Source organism: Dendrobates tinctorius, unplaced genomic scaffold (assembly GCF_039654945.1).
Source record: "Dendrobates tinctorius isolate UK_male_01 unplaced genomic scaffold, ASM3965494v1 ptg000039l, whole genome shotgun sequence".
In the NCBI taxonomy this organism is placed as follows: Eukaryota; Metazoa; Chordata; class Amphibia; order Anura; family Dendrobatidae; genus Dendrobates; species Dendrobates tinctorius.
In genome coordinates, this window is record NW_027361707.1 from 7805343 (window position 1) to 7823498 (window position 18156).

Genomic DNA, 18156 nt, shown 5'->3' on the forward strand with positions numbered 1-18156 from the left:
TCAAAAGCACAAGGCACATAGCCAGAAGCACAAGGCAAGAAGCTAGGGGCACAAGGCACGCAGCCAGAGGCACAAGGCACGCAACCAGAGGCACAAGGCACGCAGCCAGAGGCACAAGGCACGCAGCCAAAGGCACAACGCATGCAGCCAGCGGCTGAAACTTTGTAAAAAAAAAAAAACATTAAAAAAAGCTGAAAAAGGCCTGGTGTGAACTTACCCTTAGGATAAAAATGTAGACTTCGGACCACCCCTTTAAGCTACAATTCAGTAGCTATATACAGAGATCTTTAGCAGTACGACTTGTGTTCCTGTCAAAGTCATCGTGTAGTCCTAACCCAAAACCGAACAGATCCTTTTAAATCTTCTTCAAAGCAGAAGTGAAATGTCTCCATTTATTTGTGTTGTGTCAAGTATAAATATATATCTAGTCCTACCAAAGAGTTGTTTTTTTGTTAAAGTAGATGTTGCTTCTAACTCACTAGAATCAGATGGGGTCTCCTTTTCTGTAAATATCTCCTCTTTGCTGTGATTCCAGTAATCCATATCTTCATCTTTTGCCCTGAAATTTATATGTTGTAAAATTGCACTTAAAGGGAAAAAATACAAAATTTATGCATATTATATACGCTTCTATATGGGGAGACTTAAAAAGGGAGATGGTGCATTTTCCAATCTGCTCACAACACTGCAGAACTATAGTCATGTGTACTGGAAGGGAAAGGATAATAGCCCATGTTTATTGTTGAAATTGTTTCCATGCACTCAGGGTCACGGTTTTTACGTACAGATTATATTTTTCCTGGCGTGTGCTGGATATACATGGCTCATCTGCAAAAAATACGGTAATTAAAAATCACATATACCACATATCATATTTCTATGACTAACGATGGTGGTGGCCTATATTTACTATACACAAGAGATTTATATAACTTTATTTTTTTTTATAGCGATGTAAAAAAAATAAATAAATTCCTTTAGTAAAAGGAAAAGAAGCAGCAATAAAATTGCTTCCTTCATTTTTAAAAAGGCCACAAAAATGACACATATTTGGCATGGCCGCATAACACATACATAAAAACTACTTGGTGAACATTTAAAAAAAAATAAATGTAAAAACTATCAGAACTACTGTTCTTTTTCATCTTGCCTCAAAGAAAAACTGAAATAAAAAGTGATCAAAAGTCGAACGTGTTCCAAAATGGTACGACTATAAACTACCACTTTTTGTGGTTTTGTGTTTGCAGGCAGCACCACTAGATGGAGGACACTACCTGAATGGCCAGGACGCAGTGCTGACAGTATTTTTCCGGCAATATGGGACATAGGTTCTCCATTGCAATAGAATCCAAAATCTTGTCTATAGTTGTCCATGTCTGACCTTAAAAACAAAAAGAAATAACAAATAACATGCCTCTACAAAGAAAACATCTAAATGAAACTAGGCAATCTCTGCCCCGAAAAACCACAGGGATGTACTGTACATATGTAAGTAATAAATCACCATTAATATTTTTTCTCATTTTTTATTTTAAAAGAAAAGAGGACAGCACAATGCTAATATATATATATATATATATATATATATATATATATATAGAGAGAGAGAGAGAGAGAGAGAGAGAGAGGTGGATTGGCTCACTTGGCTGCTCCTCATTCAAAATTTCAATTGGTTTATTAAAAACAGGCTTCATAAACTAGTCCAAACAAAAAAAAAGCCATATTCAATCATCTTGACATAAACAAAACAGCACTCACTATAGTTCTTAATCTTAACCCCTTAGTAACCAAGCCAATTTTGACCTTAATGACCAGGCCAAATTTTACGATTCTGACCACTGTCACTTTATGAGGTAATATCTCTGGAACGTTTCAACGGATCCCACTGATTCTGAGACAGTTTTTTTTCGTGACATATTGTACTTCACGACAGTGGTAAGTACATTTCTTTGATATGACTTACCTTTATTTATGAACAAAATACAGAAGTTTGGCAAAATTTTTGAAAATTCTCCAATTTTCAGACTTTTTATTTTTGTGCCCTTAACGTCCAATGACGGACACAGTCCGTCATGGCCGAGTGTCAGTTCCAGCACCGTGACAGACTGCATTTGTCATGCATTTAAACTATCACTGCGTGTAACTATGCAGTGACAGTTCAGTGCCGACAGCTGTCTGTGACAGTTGAGAGGCACGGCAAGGGGTGCAGGGACCGTGCTGTCGGTGCCCGCACCCAGATCGCTGTGATCGGTTAGTCAATCAGCACCTCCCGCCCGATCAGTCCAGCAGCTCAGCGATGGCCAGGTCATCAATCTTCGGAAAGCCCTTGAGCTCACAGCATGGTGTCAGAAGCTTTCAGAATAGGTACAATGCACTGCAATGCTAGTGCACTGCAATGCATTATACCTGCAATCAAAGTAAAAAAAAAGTGAAAGTCCCATACAGGGATGAGGTAAAAAATAAAACACTTTTTTAAATATGTAACTACAAAATAATAATAATAATAAAAAAAAAAAATACACTAATAAATGCACATTTTTTTTAAACAAAAAAAGTACACATTTGGTATCGTTGTGTCTGGAAGAATCCAATCTATAAAAGTGTCACACTAGTTAACCCCTTCAGTGAACACTGTAAAAGAAAACCAACAAAAGTAGCAAATTATGCTTTATCATTATACCGGTTGGAAAAAGTGGAATAAAACACGATCAAAAAGACAAATATAAATATAAACAGTATCACTGAAAACGCCATCTTGTCCCGTAAAAAACAAGCCGCCATACAGCTCCATCAGCAGAAAAATAAAAAAGTTATAGCTCTCAGAATAAAGTGATGCAAAAACAATTATTTTTTCTATAAAAGTTTTTGCGTAAAAAAGCCAAACCATAAAAAACTACATAATTGTGGCATTGCTGTAATCATACTGACCTGAAGAATAAAGTTACCTTATCAATTTTACCACACACAGAACGGAGAAAAAAAAATCCTGAATTGCTGGTTTTGCTCATTCTGCCTCCACAAAAATCGGAATAGAAAGTGATCAAAAAATGTCATGTGCCCGAAAATGGTACCAATTAAAAAGTCAGCTCGTCCTGCCAAAAACAAATCCTAACATGACTCTGTGGGCCGAAAAATGGAAAAATTATAGCTCTCAAAATATAGCGAGGCAAAAACTTTTTCTTGCAAAACAAAAGCATCTTTTAGTGTGTGACAGAAGCTAAACATTAAAAAAAAGATATAAATCTGGTATTGCTGTAATGGCACCGACCCGAAGAATAAAGCCGCCTAATTACTTATACTGCAAGAGGAATGACGTAAAAAATAAAACCAATTCTTCACCTGCTGTAGATTTGCTCATTCTGCCTTCCAAAGATCGCAGTAAAGGTCAGCGCACATTTATCCTGCGCTCTACGCTGAGCGCTTGCATCGGGGTTTCCATGTAAATCTCTGAAATACATGATACAGACAGAACCACCGGCAGAAGATTGGCAGATGGAGGCACTGTGAACGCCATAGGACCTGTGATCCAGCGGTGTCCGTCTTTTTCGGCATGCATAAAAACGCAGTCCACCATAGTTTTGTGCACCTCTGAAAGGAAGGATGATGCTGAACAGAGGCCAGACGGAGTCCAGAGTAACTCTGCTGCCTCATTATAGTGAATGGATCCCTCAAGGGTTTCATCTGTCACGTAGCTCGGAGATTTAGATGGAAACCCCAAAGTAAGTGCACAGTGTAGCGCGCCGGATAAATGTGATCACAAACATTATAAAAAATGTTCAACTCAATCCACAAAAAAGTCCCCACTCAGGTCTGTCATCTGTTAACAGAAATATAGAGGGCTTCCACGTTACTGGTAGCACAAAGGCTCTTGAAAAGCCAAAACAAATTCAGCAAATTGTGCGCTGTCCAGCCTCTGTTTGAAGACTTCCATTGAAGGAGAACTCACCACTTCTCGCGGCAGCCTGTTCCACTCTTTGATCACTCTAACTGTCAAAAAGTTTTAAACAGTTGACATTGGGATATCCCATTTCAGGATGATATTCTGCTACTTCTCTATTGGAGTCCTTAATCCCCAACATAAGTGTCTCTCTGGGCTACCACCCACTTGAATTTTCACGTTGGAAAGGTTTTCTGGATTTTTTTCTACAGCCCTCCAGACTGGCAGCATGCCCATTAAAGGATTCCTCGTATTTTAAGTGACATCTAATGTTGTGCCTACTTGCACAATCAGACAAGGTGAGAATAACAATTATCCATTCACCTTGATATATTTTATCACATCTACTATGCTTAAACGGCGCTCCTTCCTCACCCTTTTTTCAAGATGTAACTGTAGTTATATTTGAGGAAAATCCACCGAAAAAAAGGAGATTTTTGTGTACTCACCGTAAAATCTCTTTCTCTTAGCCTTTAATTGGGGGACACAGAACCATGGGTGTTATGCTGCTGTCCACTAGGAGGCGACACTATGCATAATCTGAAAAAGATTAACTTTGGCTCCTCCTCTGCAGTATACACCCCTGGACGGCGTCAGCCTTCTCCAGTTTTGTGCAAAAGCATTAGGAGGAATATACCAGAAACATAACCATGCCTGTAAGAAGGCTACTATAAACGAGCTCAAACAATATGAGAACCCAGCTCAAACAATATGAGAACCCAAACGTAACAACGGCCCGCAAGGGCAACAGGGTGGGAGCTGTGTCCCCCAATTAAAGGCTAAGAGAAAGAGATTTTACGGTGAGTACACAAAAATATCCTTTACTCTGTCGCCTTATTGGGGGACACAGAACCATGGGACGTCCCAAAGCAGTCCCTTGGTGGGAAGCAGTGGACGAATATTGTACTGACAGTTCCCTAAATTTGGGGTACTGCCGCCTGCAGGACCCGTCTACCCAGGCTTGCATACACTGAGGACTGGGTATGTACTCTGTAGTGTTTTGTAAATGTGTGCAGGCTAGTCCAAGTGGCTGCCTTACACACTTGATGTGCCGAGGCTTGATGCTGAATGGCCCAAGAGGCCCCTACCGCCCGCGTAGAGTGAGCCGTGATACCGGCCGGAAGAGTAGAATTGTTAAGGCGGTAAGCTTCTTGAATGGTGGACTTGATCCACCTAGCAAGGGTGGCGTTGGAAGCCGGTAGGCCCTTGCGAACGCCTTCTGGAAGAAGGAAAAGTGAATTAGACTTCCGGAAGGGAGCAGTCCTAGACACGTAAATACGCAATGCCCTGACGAGGTCTAGCGTATGCAGAGCCTTCTCCACTCTATGACCGGGAACCGGGCAAAGAGATGGTAATGAGATTTTCTCATTGAGGTGGAAGGTGGACACAACCTTCGGAAGGAAGGATGGCACTGTACGGAGAACCACCTTGTCCTGATGAAAAACCAGGAAGGGTTGTCTGCAGGAAAGAGCTGAAAGTTCGGACACCCTGCGTAGCGAGGTGATTGCCACCAGGAAAAACCACTTCCTGTGATAGAAAGCGGAGTGAGACCTCCTTTAGGGGTTCAAAAGGAGGTGTCTGTAGTGCTGTCAAGACCAGGTTGAGGTCCCACGTCTCCGACGGATGTTTGTAGGTGGGAACCAATCGAGAAACCCCTTGGAGAAAAGTCTTCACTTGCAGCTTGTTAGCAAAATGCCTCTGAAAGAGCACTGAGAGCGCTGACACTTGGCTCTTAAGCGAGCCCAGGGATAGCCCGGCGTCCAGACCTGACTGAAGGAAACCGAGGACCTTTGGAAGAGAATAGGGGAGTGGGATGTGCCCACCAAATTCTCACCATGTGAAGAAAGCCTTCCAGGTACGATAGTAAATTTTGGCTGAAGTTGGCTTTCGAGCCCTGATCATGGTTTTAACAACGGCCGATGAAAAACCTGCTTGGGTCAAAAACCAGGTCTCAATGGCCACGCCGTCAAATTGAGAGCCCCTGATTTCTGGTGGAAGAACAGGCCTTGTGACAGAAGTTCGGGACGTGTGGGGAGACGCCAGGGAGCATCTGCTGTGAGTTGCACTACGTCGGCCTACCATGTACGCCTGGGCCAGTCTGGAGCGAATAGGATGGTGGGAACACCCTCCTGTTTGATCTTCCTCAGGACTCTGGAAATCAGGGGAAGGGGTGGAAAAATGTACAGAAGCTGGAACTGGGTCAAGTCCTGAACCAGGGCATCTGCTCCGAGCGACTGCGGATCGCGCGTCCTGGCCATGAAATTGGGAACTTTGGCATTGAGATGGGATGCCATCAGAACCACGTCCGGGGTCCCCCAACGATGGCAGATCTGATGGAAAACTTCGGGATGGAGAGACCACTCCCCCGAGTCCATTCCTTGACGGCTGAGATAGTCGACTTCCCAGTTGTCCACACCCGGAATGTGGACCGTGGAGAGTACCGACCTCGCATCCTCCGCCCAGTGTAGGATACGTGTTACTTCGTTCATCGCCTGGATGCTGCGGGTGCCGCCTTGATGGTTCACATATGCCACCGCCGTGGCATTGTCCGACTGCACTCTGATATGAGAGTCTGGTAGCAAGTGATGGAAGGCTTTCAATGCCAGGAAGATGGCCCGAATTTCCAGGATGTTGATGGGCATGGTCACTTTCATTGGTGACCACTTGCCTTGCGCTCTGTGATGTAGGTGTACCGCGCTCCAACCCGTAAGGCTTGCGCCGGTGGTCAAAACCTCTCAGTGACCGGAGAGAAAGGATTTTCCCATTGCAAGCGAGGTTGGCTGGAGCCACCAGTGCAGGGACCTCCTGGTTTTCGCTGATAACCGGAACTCTCTCTTGAGGGAGAACAGATTCCTGTCCCAGGACTTGAGGATGGGGTCTGAGGTGAAACTGGGCAAATGGTACCGCCTCCATTGCCGCTGCCATCCTGCCCAGTCCGCTCATGGCATACCGGAGAGATCGGGGGAAACCACGGAGGAGAGTGTGAACTCCCAAACGGAGGGCCAGTGCCTTGTCCCTGGGGAGGATCACCAGACCCCTGGAGGTGTCAAATAGCATCCCCAGGAAGGTCAGAGACTGACTTGGGGTAGTCGAGGACTTCTGTAAATTGACTAACCATCCCAGGCGACTCAGAGTGTCGATCGTGATTGAGACTTTGACCTCGCAGTCCTTGAAGGTGGGGGCCTTGATGAGGAGGTCGTCCAGGTATGGAACGACTACTATGCCTCTGGAGTGCAGAACGTCCATGGTAGCTGCCATGTCCTTTGTAAATGTTCTGGGAGCCGTGGCGAGACCAAACGGGAGGGCCACAAACTGGTAATGGTCTTGGTTGATTGCGAGTTTGAGAAATCTCTGATGGGCGGAGCAATCGGTATATGCAGGTATGCGTCCTGTATGTCTATGGAGGCGAGATATTCTCCTTCCTCCATGGACGCAACGATTGACCGGAGGGATTCCATGCGAAGGTGACGAACTCGAACATACTTATTCAGTTGCTTGAGGTCTAGTATGGGTCGGACGCTGCCTCCCTTTTTGGGCACCACGAACAGGTTGGAGTAGAACCCTCGTAAGCGCTCGTCTGCTGGAACCGGTATTATGACTCCTGCTTGCAGGAGGGATGAAACCGCTTGATGGAAGGCTCGAGCTTTGAGTGGAGGTTTTGGAGGGACAGAGAGAAAAAACCTGTGCGGTGGGCTGGTAGTAACTCGATCTTGTATCCTGAAGACACTATTTCCTTGACCCACCTGTCTTCTGTAATAGGCAGCCAGACCTGCTGAAAGAGTAGCAGTCGTCCGCCTACAAGTGGGGTGTTTTCCGGAGGGGATGAGTAATGATGAATGAAAAGTCTGAGCTTTCCCTCCCTTGGATTTTGCCTGGCTTTCCTTTGACTGCCAGTTTCTGTCCGGCCTCTGTGCCGCCCGTGTGTTGTCCCTGAGAGGGGAACTGTTAAGATTTTGTGCCGGGCGCGAGACGGACTAGCCTGAAGAATTCCGAAAGGATCGGAAACGAGATTGATTACGTCTTTTAAACGTGCGTTTTGGTTTTAGCTGAGGGAGGGAAGTACTTTTACCCCCGGTAGCATTGGATATCATTGTATCCAGCTTTTCCCCCGAAAGGACGGCCCCTGAAGTACGGGAGATTTGTTAGGGACTTTTTTAAGGCCGCATCCACCTTCCATTGTCTTAGCCAGAGAATACGCCGGATTGTGATGGCGTTTGATGCTATTTCCTCTACCCCTCTTGCAGAATCCAACGCTGCATGGACCATGTAATCTGTCACTACTGCAATTTGCACCGCCTGGTCCGCCAGCTGAGGATTTGAAGCTTGGAGGCCCTGTTGTAATAGATCAGCCCAGGCCATAATGGCCTTGGCTGCCCAAACTGAAGCAAATGCAGGAGCTAAAGAGGCACCTGCCGCCTCGAAGATTGAACGAGCCATGCGTTCTACCTGTCTGTCTGCTGCGTCCTTGAGGGTTGAGCTGTCAGGCAGCGAGAGAAGCGTTTGTGCTGTCAGCCTAGAGACTGGAGGATCCACTTTAGGCGGATCTGTCCAATCCTTAGTGTCCTTCTGTGGGAAGGGGTACTTTGCTTTCAAGTATTTGCGATTGGCGTTTTCTCAGGCTGCGAAAAATGCTTAGAAAGTATTTTTTTTTTTTTTTTTTTTGAAATTCCGGGTGATCAGGAAAGATCTCAGATGGTTTCTGAACACTTTCAAAGGAAATCTTGTGTTCTGGTACTTCAGGGGTTGGATCAGAAAAGTCTAGCACCCGAAGGATGGAAGAGATTATATCCTCAACTAGCGCAGTATTGCTAGGGGGACAAGGGAGCAGAGCGTTCCTTGTTTCGTTATCTGAGTTGGAGTCACATATGCCCTCTGAGTCTTGTGTGGTCTGGGATCGTTGTGGAGATCCACATTGTCTCTCTCTATCAGGGGACGGTCTCGGTGACCTGTAGCCACTGTCTCTCCCTGGAGGGGGACGACCTAGTGCTATGTGAGGACGCAGATGAACGCGACCTGTGGGTCCGCTTACGTCTCGAACTGTCGTAAGCGGCCTGTTCCTGATACCGGACGTCCCTTTGCTGGGAAACGTTCATAGTCGAGACATGACCCTGCAGAGCCTGCAGTAGTGAGGAGGTCAGGTTATCTATAGACTTTGTTATAGACTGCGACATCTGAGTTGCCCATTCCGGCGCAGTAGCGGCCGCAGAAGCGTTGCTGTTCTTTGGGTACAGTCCCAGCAGTGCGGGTACGTGCTGCCGCTGGGGAGAGTGGCCTTGCAGGCTGTGCAGACTGCGTAAAAGCAGTCTTGCCTGGTCCTTTTTTGAGCCCGACATAGTACCTATTTGCAGAGGCCCTACAGGTGTATCTACGCAGAGGAAAGAAGGAGTAGGGGAGCGTTATAGGTTACAGGAACTCACAGCTGAGTACAAAGAACCCAGCTGTGATCTTACCCCACCGGTGCTCCCCCTAGGTCCAGCGCTGATAAATCCTCTTGTGCCCCCCAGAGACTGATGTGCCGCCTTCAGTTTCTTCAGGTGCAGCAAGATGGCCACCGGATTCTGAGGTGGAGGGGGAAGGGCGCGGAGAGCTGAAAAGGGCGAGCGAAGCTATGTAAAAGCGCGCCCTTCCTGTCTCGGTCCGCCCCTTCTATGACACTGTAGTGTCATTTTTCGTCATCCGGGGGGGCGGGCCGGGGGGCGGGAATAAGGCGGCGACTTCGGCTAGGCCGAAGCCGCGGCCTAAATTTGATAGCTCATGCCCAGAAGGGCTCCAGGACGGCGCGGTTGTCCGGGGGAGGGTCGGATTCCAACCAGACCCCCCCGGATTGAACGGTAGGCTAGCGGTGGGGACATGAGCGCCACCTGGGCCCTGTGGGGGGTCCCTTTGAGACGCTATGCAGCTGATGCTGCCGCAGAGACAGGGGTGCCGGGAGCCCTGTCTCTGACAAGTGCCATGCCTGCCTGCACCTCCCCCGGTCCAAACAGGAGCCCGCAGCTGGGCTGGGGTCCCTGGACATGTAAGTGGCCGAATGGTGCCTGGTACAGGCCCTACCTGCGGTGTCTCGACCTAATGCCCCCAGAGGGGGATTAGGGAGGGTGCTGCTGTCACCGTCAGGGGGCTTCGTCCTACCCTCGACCTCAACCCAGAGCCCAAGGAACTGGGGAAGGAGGGGGGGGGCCTCAACTTCGAACCAGTACCCGAGGGACTGGGGAAGGAGCGACATGGGGAAGAGCCATCTCGACCTCAACCGGGTACCCCTTAATAGGGGACCGAGGAGGGAGCCATGCCGGGGGTCTCACTGGAGACCCGCTTTTCTTCATCTGTAATCCGTTGAAAAAAATTAAGGAAAAAAACGGAAGAGCAAAAAATCTTAGGTGTGCCTCCTTGCGACACTAAGCAAAAACTGGAGAAGGCTGACGCCGTCCAGGGGTGTATACTGCAGAGGAGGAGCCAAAGTTAATCTTTTTCAGATTATGCATAGTGTCGCTTCCTAGTGGACAGCAGCATAACACCCATGGTTCTATGTCCCCCAATAAGGCGACAGAGTAAAATGGATTCACATTTACAACCTTTGTGCCAAGGGAGTAATATTTGACATATTTAGAGCCTTTTGTATAAGCAAGGATAAAGAAAAAGATCCAGACCCACTAGATCTACAGTTGTGGCCAAAAGTATTGACACCCCTGCAATTCTGTCAGATAATACTCAGTTTCTTCCTGAAAATGATTGCAAACACAAATTCTTTGGTATTATTATCTTCATTTAATTTGTCTTAAATGAAAAAACACAAAAAGAATTGTCGTAAAGCCAAATTGGATATAATTCCACACCAAACATAAAAAAAGAGGGTGGACAAAAGTATTGGCACTGTTCGAAAAATCATGTGATGCTTCTCTAATTTGTGTAATTAACAGCACCTGTAACTTACCTGTGGCACCTAACAGGTGTTGGCAATAACTAAATCACACTTGCAGCCAGTTGACATGGATTAACGTTGACTCAACCTCTGTCCTGTGTCCTTGTGTGTACCACATTGAGCATGGAGAAAAGAAAGAAGACCAAAGAACTGTCTGAGGACTTGAGAAACCAAATTGTGAGGAAGCATGAGCAATCTCAAGGCTACAAGTCCATCTCCAAAGACCTGAATGTTCCTGTGTCTACCGTGCGCAGTGTCATCAAGAAGTTTAAAGCCCATGGCACTGTGGCTAACCTCCCTAGATGTGGACGGAAAAGAAAAGAAAAATTGACAAGAGATTTCAACGCAAGATTGTGCGGATGTTGGATAAAGAACCTTGACTAACATCCAAACAAGTTCAAGCTGCCCTGCAGTCCGAGGGTACAACAGTGTCAACCCGTACTATCCGTCGGCATCTGAATGAAAAGGGACTGTTTGGTAGGCGACCCAGGAAGACCCCACTTCTTACCCCAAGACATAAAAAAGCCAGGCTGGAGTTTGCCAAAACTTACCTGAAAAAGCCTAAAACGTTTTGGAAGAATGTTCTCTGGTGAGATGAGACAAAAGTAGAGCTTTTTGGGCAAAGGCATCAACATAGAGTTTACAGGAGAAAAAAAGAGGCATTCAAAGAAAAGAACGCGGTCCCTACAGTCAAACATGGCGGAGGTTCCCTGATATTTTGGGGTTGCTTTGCTGCCTCTGGCACTGGACTGCTTAACCGTGTACATGGCATTATGAAGTCTGAAGACTACCAACAAATTTTGCAGCATAATGTAGGGCCCAGTGTGAGAAAGCTGGGTCTCCCTCAGAGGTCATGGGTCTTCCAGCAGGACAATGACCCAAAACACACTTCAAAAAGCACTAGAAAATGGTTTGAGAGAAAGCACTGGAGACTTCTAAGGTGGCCAGCAATGAGTCCAGACCTGAATCCCATAGAACACCTGTGGAGAGATCTAAAAATGGCAGTTTGGAGAAGGCACCCTTCAAATATCAGGGACCTGGAGCAGTTTGCCAAAGAAGAATGGTCTAAAATTCCAGCAGAGCATTGTAAGAAACTCATTTATGGTTACCGGAAACGGTTGGTCGCAGTTATTTTGGTAAAGGTTGTGCAACCAAGTATTAGGCTGAGGGTGCCAATACTTTTGTCTGGCCCATTTTTGGAGTTTTCTGTGAAATGATCAATGTTTTGCTTTTTGCTTCATTCTCTTTTGTGTTTTTTCATTTAAGACAAATTAAATGAAGATAATAATACCAAAGAATTTGTGTTTGCAATCATTTTCAGGAAGAAACTGAGTATTATGTCAGAATTGCAGGGGTGTCAATACTTTTGGCCACAACTGTATTTGTGGAGTAAACTGGTGCTACCTATGACAAGTGGTCCTAGCTGTGCTGCCAGTGAGCACCCTCCTCAGCAATATGCGTGGCTGAGGCGGCCTGTAGGGCCATCATATAACGTGTGGGTCCATCATACTGTGAGTGGGATACTGTGCAGACACCATACTGTGTGTGTGTGGGGGGGGTTGTGGAGGCATTATGTGTGGGGCTGTAGAAGCATCATAATGTGTGAGGATGCTGTGTGGAGGCATCATACTGTGTGTGAGAGGTCTGTGGGAGCATCATACTGTGTGAAGGGGCACTGTGCAAGTGTCATTCTGTTTGTTAGGGCATTATACTGTGTGTGGGGTCACAATACTGTGTGGAGAGGCACCACTGTGCAGGTCTGTGGGGGCAGCATACCGCGTGGTGGGGCATTATACTGTGTGTAGGGACATGTGCAGGTGTCATTCTGTGGGGGGGGGGTCTGTGAAGGCATCATACAGAGTGTGGGGTCATAATACTGTGTGCAGGGGCATTGTATGGGTGTCAATTTCTGTGTGGATGTCTGTCGGGGCATCATACTGTGCGTAGGGGCTGTGGGGACCTCATACTTTGAGTGAGGATCTATGGGTGCATTATACTGTGTGGAGTGGCACTGGCAGGTGTTATTCTGTGTGGGAAGGAGTGATACTGTGTGGGGGCGTCATACTGTTTGTGTGGGCATCACACTGGGTTGGGAGGTGTCATCATACTGTGTGCGATGGAGTCATACTGGGTGTGGGGCATCATACTGTGCGTAGAGGGCTGTGGAGACCTCATACTGTATGTGGGAATCTGTGGGTGCAATATACCGTGTGGAGGGGTTCTGGCAAGCGTCATACTGTGTGGGAAGGAGTTATACCGTGTGTGGGGCGTCACACTGTGCGTAGAGGGCTGTGGGGACTCATACTGTATGTGGGAATCTGTGGGTGCATTATACCGTGTGGAGGGGTTCTGGCAGGCGTCACACTGTGTGGGAAGGAGTTACACCGTGTGTGGAGCGTCACACTGTGTGGGAAGGAGTTATACTGTGTGTGGGGCGTCACACTGTGTGGGAAGGAGTCATACCGTGTGTGGGGCGTCACACTGTGTGGGAAGGAGTCATACCGTGTGTGGGGCGTCACACTGTGTGGGAAGGAGTGATACTGTATGTGGGAATCTGTGGGTGCATTATACTGTGTGGAGGGGTTCTGGCAGGTTATTCTGTGTGGGAAGGAGTTACACCGTGTATGGAGCGTCACACCGTGTGGGAAGGAGTTATACTGTGTGTGGGGCGTCACACTGTGTGGGAAGGAGTCATACCGTGTGTGGGGCGTCACACTGTGTAGGAAGGAGTCATACCGTGTGTGGGGCGTCACACTGTGTGGGAAGGAGTCATACCGTGTGTGGGGCGTCATACTGTGTAGGAAGGAGTCATACCGTGTGTGGGGCGTCACACTGTGTGGGAAGGAGTGATACTGTATGTGGGAATCTGTGGGGGCATTATACTGTGTGGAGGGGTTCTGGCAGGTGTTATTCTGTGTGGAAAGGAGTCATATCGTGTGTGGGGCGTCATACTGTGCGTAGAGAGCTGTGAGGACTCATACTGTATGTGGGAATCTGTGGGTGCATTATACTGTGTGGAGGGGTTCTGGCAGGCGTCACACTGTGTGGGAAGGAGTTACACCGTGTGTGGGAGCTGTGGGAACCTCATACTGTATGTGGGAATCTGTGGGTGCAATATACCGTGTGGAGGGGTTCTGGCAAGCGTCATACTGCGTGGGAAGGAGTTATACCGTGTGTGGGGCATCACACTGTGTGGGAAGGAGTTATACTGTGTGTGGGGCGTCACACTGTGTGGGAAGGAGTCATACCGTGTGTGGGGCGTCACACTGTGTGGGAAGGAGTCATACCGTGTGTGGGGCGTCACACTGTGTGGGAAGGAGTGATACTGTATGTGGGAATCTGTGGGTGCATTATACTGTGTGGAGGGGTTCTGGCAGGTGTTATTCTGTGTGGGAAGGAGTTACACCGTGTATGGAGCGTCACACCGTGTGGGAAGGAGTTATACTGTGTGTGGGGCGTCACACTGTGTGGGAAGGAGTCATACCGTGTGTGGGGCGTCACACTGTGTAGGAAGGAGTCATACCGTGTGTGGGGCGTCACACTGTGTGGGAAGGAGTCATACCGTGTGTGGGGCGTCACACTGTGTAGGAAGGAGTCATACCGTGTGTGGGGCGTCACACTGTGTGGGAAGGAGTGATACTGTATGTGGGAATCTGTGGGGGCATTATACTGTGTGGAGGGGTTCTGGCAGGTGTTATTCTGTGTGGAAAGGAGTCATATCGTGTGTGGGGCATCATACTGTGCGTAGAGAGCTGTGGGGACTCATACTGTATGTGGGAATCTGTGGGTGCATTATACTGTGTGGAGGGGTTCTGGCAGGCGTCACACTGTGTGGGAAGGAGTTACACCGTGTGTGGGAGCTGTGGGAACCTCATACTGTATGTGGGAATCTGTGGGTGCAATATACCGTGTGGAGGGGTTCTGGCAAGCGTCATACTGTGTGGGAAGGAGTTATACCGTGTGAGGGGCGTCACACTGTGCGTAGAGGGCTGTGGGGACTCATACTGTATGTGGGAATCTGTGGGTGCATTATACCGTGTGGAGGGGTTCTGGCAGGTGTTATTCTGTGTGGGAAGGAGTTACACCGTGTATGGAGCGTCACACCGTGTGGGAAGGAGTTATACTGTGTGTGGGGTGTCACACTGTGTGGGAAGGAGTCATACCGTGTGTGGGGCGTCACACTGTGTAGGAAGGAGTCATACCGTGTGTGGGGCGTCACACTGTGTGGGAAGGAGTCATACCGTGTGTGGGGAGTCACACTGTGTAGGAAGGAGTCATACCGTGTGTGGGGCGTCACACTGTGTGGGAAGGAGTCATACCGTGTGTGTGGCGTCACACTGTGTAGGAAGGAGTCATACCGTGTGTGGGGCGTCACACTGTGTGGGAAGGAGTGATACTGTATGTGGGAATCTGTGGGTGCATTATACTGTGTGGAGGGGTTCTGGCAGGCGTCACACTGTGTGGGAAGGAGTTACACCGTGTGTGGGAGCTGTGGGAACCTCATACTGTATGTGGGAATCTGTGGGTGCAATATACCGTGTGGAGGGGTTCTGGCAAGCGTCATACTGTGTGGGAAGGAGTTATACCGTGTGTGGGGCGTCACACTGTGCGTAGAGGGCTGTGGGGACTCATACTGTATGTGGGAATCTGTGGGTGCATTATACCGTGTGGAGGGGTTCTGGCAGGCGTCACACTGTGTGGGAAGGAGTTACACCGTGTGTGGAGCGTCACACTGTGTGGGAAGGAGTTATACTGTGTGTGGGGCGTCACACTGTGTGGGAAGGAGTCATACCGTGTGTGGGGCGTCACACTGTGTGGGAAGGAGTCATACTGTGTGTGGGGCGTCACACTGTGTGGGAAGGAGTGATACTGTATGTGGGAATCTGTGGGTGCATTATACTGTGTGGAGGGGTTCTGGCAGGTGTTATTCTGTGTGGGAAGGAGTTACACCGTGTATGGAGCGTCACACCGTGTGGGAAGGAGTTATACTGTGTGTGGGGCGTCACACTGTGTGGGAAGGAGTCATACTGTGTGTGGGGCGTCACACTGTGTAGGAAGGAGTCATACCGTGTGTGGGGCGTCACACTGTGTGGGAAGGAGTCATACTGTGTGTGGGGCGTCACACTGTGTGGGAAGGAGTGATACTGTGTGTGGGGCGTCACACTGTGTGGGAAGGAGTCATACCGTGTGTGGGGCGTCACACTGTGTGGGAAGGAGTCATACCGTGTGTGGGGCGTCACACTGTGTGGGAAGGAGTCATACTGTGTGTGGGGCGTCACACTGTGTGGGAAGGAGTCATACCGTGTGTGGGGCGTCACACTGTGTGGGAAGGAGTCATACCGTGTGTGGGGCGTCACACTGTGTGGGAAGGAGTGATACTGTATGTGGGAATCTGTGGGTGCATTATACTGTGTGGAGGGGTTCTGGCAGGTGTTATTCTGTGTGGGAAGGAGTTACACCGTGTATGGAGCGTCACACCGTGTGGGAAGGAGTTATACTGTGTGTGGGGCGTCACACTGTGTGGGAAGGAGTCATACCGTGTGTGGGGCGTCACACTGTGTAGGAAGGAGTCATACCGTGTGTGGGGCGTCACACTGTGTGGGAAGGAGTCATACCGTGTGTGGGGCGTCACACTGTGTAGGAAGGAGTCATACCATGTGTGGGGCGTCACACTGTGTAGGAAGGAGTCATACCGTGTGTGGGGCGTCACACTGTGTGGGAAGGAGTGATACTGTATGTGGGAATCTGTGGGTGCATTATACTGTGTGGAGGGGTTCTGGCAGGTGTTATTCTGTGTGGGAAGGAGTTACACCGTGTATGGAGCGTCACACCGTGTGGGAAGGAGTTATACTGTGTGTGGGGCGTCACACTGTGTGGGAAGGAGTCATACCGTGTGTGGGGCGTCACACTGTGTAGGAAGGAGTCATACCGTGTGTGGGGCGTCACACTGTGTGGGAAGGAGTCATACCGTGTGTGGGGCGTCACACTGTGTAGGAAGGAGTCATACCGTGTGTGGGGCGTCACACTGTGTAGGAAGGAGTCATACCGTGTGTGGGGCGTCACACTGTGTGGGAAGGAGTCATACCGTGTGTGGGGCGTCACACTGTGTAGGAAGGAGTCATACCGTGTGTGGGGCGTCACACTGTGTGGGAAGGAGTGATACTGTATGTGGGAATCTGTGGGGGCATTATACTGTGTGGAGGGGTTCTGGCAGGTGTTATTCTGTGTGGAAAGGAGTCATATCGTGTGTGGGGCGTCATACTGGGGCGTCCTTCAAAAAGAGCCTGAAGACCCACCTCTTCCGACAAGCCTATAACCTGCAGTAACCACCGATCGACCAAACCGCTGCACGACCAGCTCTACCCTCGCCTACTGTATTATCACCCATCCCTTGTAGATTGTGAGCCCTCGCGGGCAGGGTCCTCTCTCCTCCTGTACCAGTTATGACTTGTATTGTTTAAGATTATTGTACTTGTTTTTATGTATACCCCTCCTTACATGTAAAGCGCCATGGAATAAATGGCGCTATAACAATAAATAATAATAATACTGTGCGTAGAGGGCTGTGGGGACTCATACTGTATGTGGGAATCTGTGGGGGCATTATACTGTGTGGAGGGGCACTGGCAGGCGTCATTCTGTGCGGGGAGGTGTCACACTGTGTGCGGGGAGGTGTCACACTGTGTGTGGGTTGGCATCATACTGTGTGGGAAAACTTGGGAGTTTTCACTAAGGTCACTATTAGGTCTCATTCAGATGTCCCACAGAAGAAGGAAAAAAAAACCTTATGGCTCAAAATACGAGCACATAAAGCAAACAACCTAAAAAAATATAAAAAACATTTTTTCTTGTAGTGAAAAATAAAACATAATGTTGTCATCGCTGTGTTTGTACCGACCCACAGACTACAGCTATAACCGCACTTACACCGCACAGTTAACGCGGGAACAATAAACCGATATTTTTTTCCTCACATCCCAGGGGCCTGCTGGCAGTGACACTGTATACCCGGCCTCACAAAGCACAAGGAAGGGGCAGAAATAAACAAGCTGCGAATCCCAGATGATACTGGTGACTTCTGTGCTCAGTTTTAGGTCTGGACACACAGCGGTGATGATCATGGAGAGTTCACTCTGAACATGGCGGTGACTCCTAATCGATTCCCTCACGTACAATTTCTCCTCACGACGCCGTCACTGAAGGCGGGAAACCTCTCACTGCCTGCGCCCGTCAGCGCCACCTTCCGGACATTTTTTTTAAACTGTACATATATTTCGCGTCGCGTTGCTGCCCTCTTTTGGTC

The 18156-nt window shown here is 48.4% G+C and overlaps 1 long non-coding RNA gene across 1 annotated transcript; it reads right to left on the reverse strand.

The window, feature by feature from the left end:
* Positions 1-500: 500 nt before the first annotated feature.
* LOC141088408 (uncharacterized) lies at positions 501-18136 on the reverse strand. The gene is made up of 4 exons (XR_012231941.1): positions 18027-18136; positions 1275-1381; positions 786-828; positions 501-559 (listed from the first exon to the last, which is right to left on the reverse strand). It is a non-coding gene; the product is annotated as an uncharacterized lncRNA (long non-coding RNA).
* Between the last annotated feature and the right edge of the window lie 20 nt (positions 18137-18156).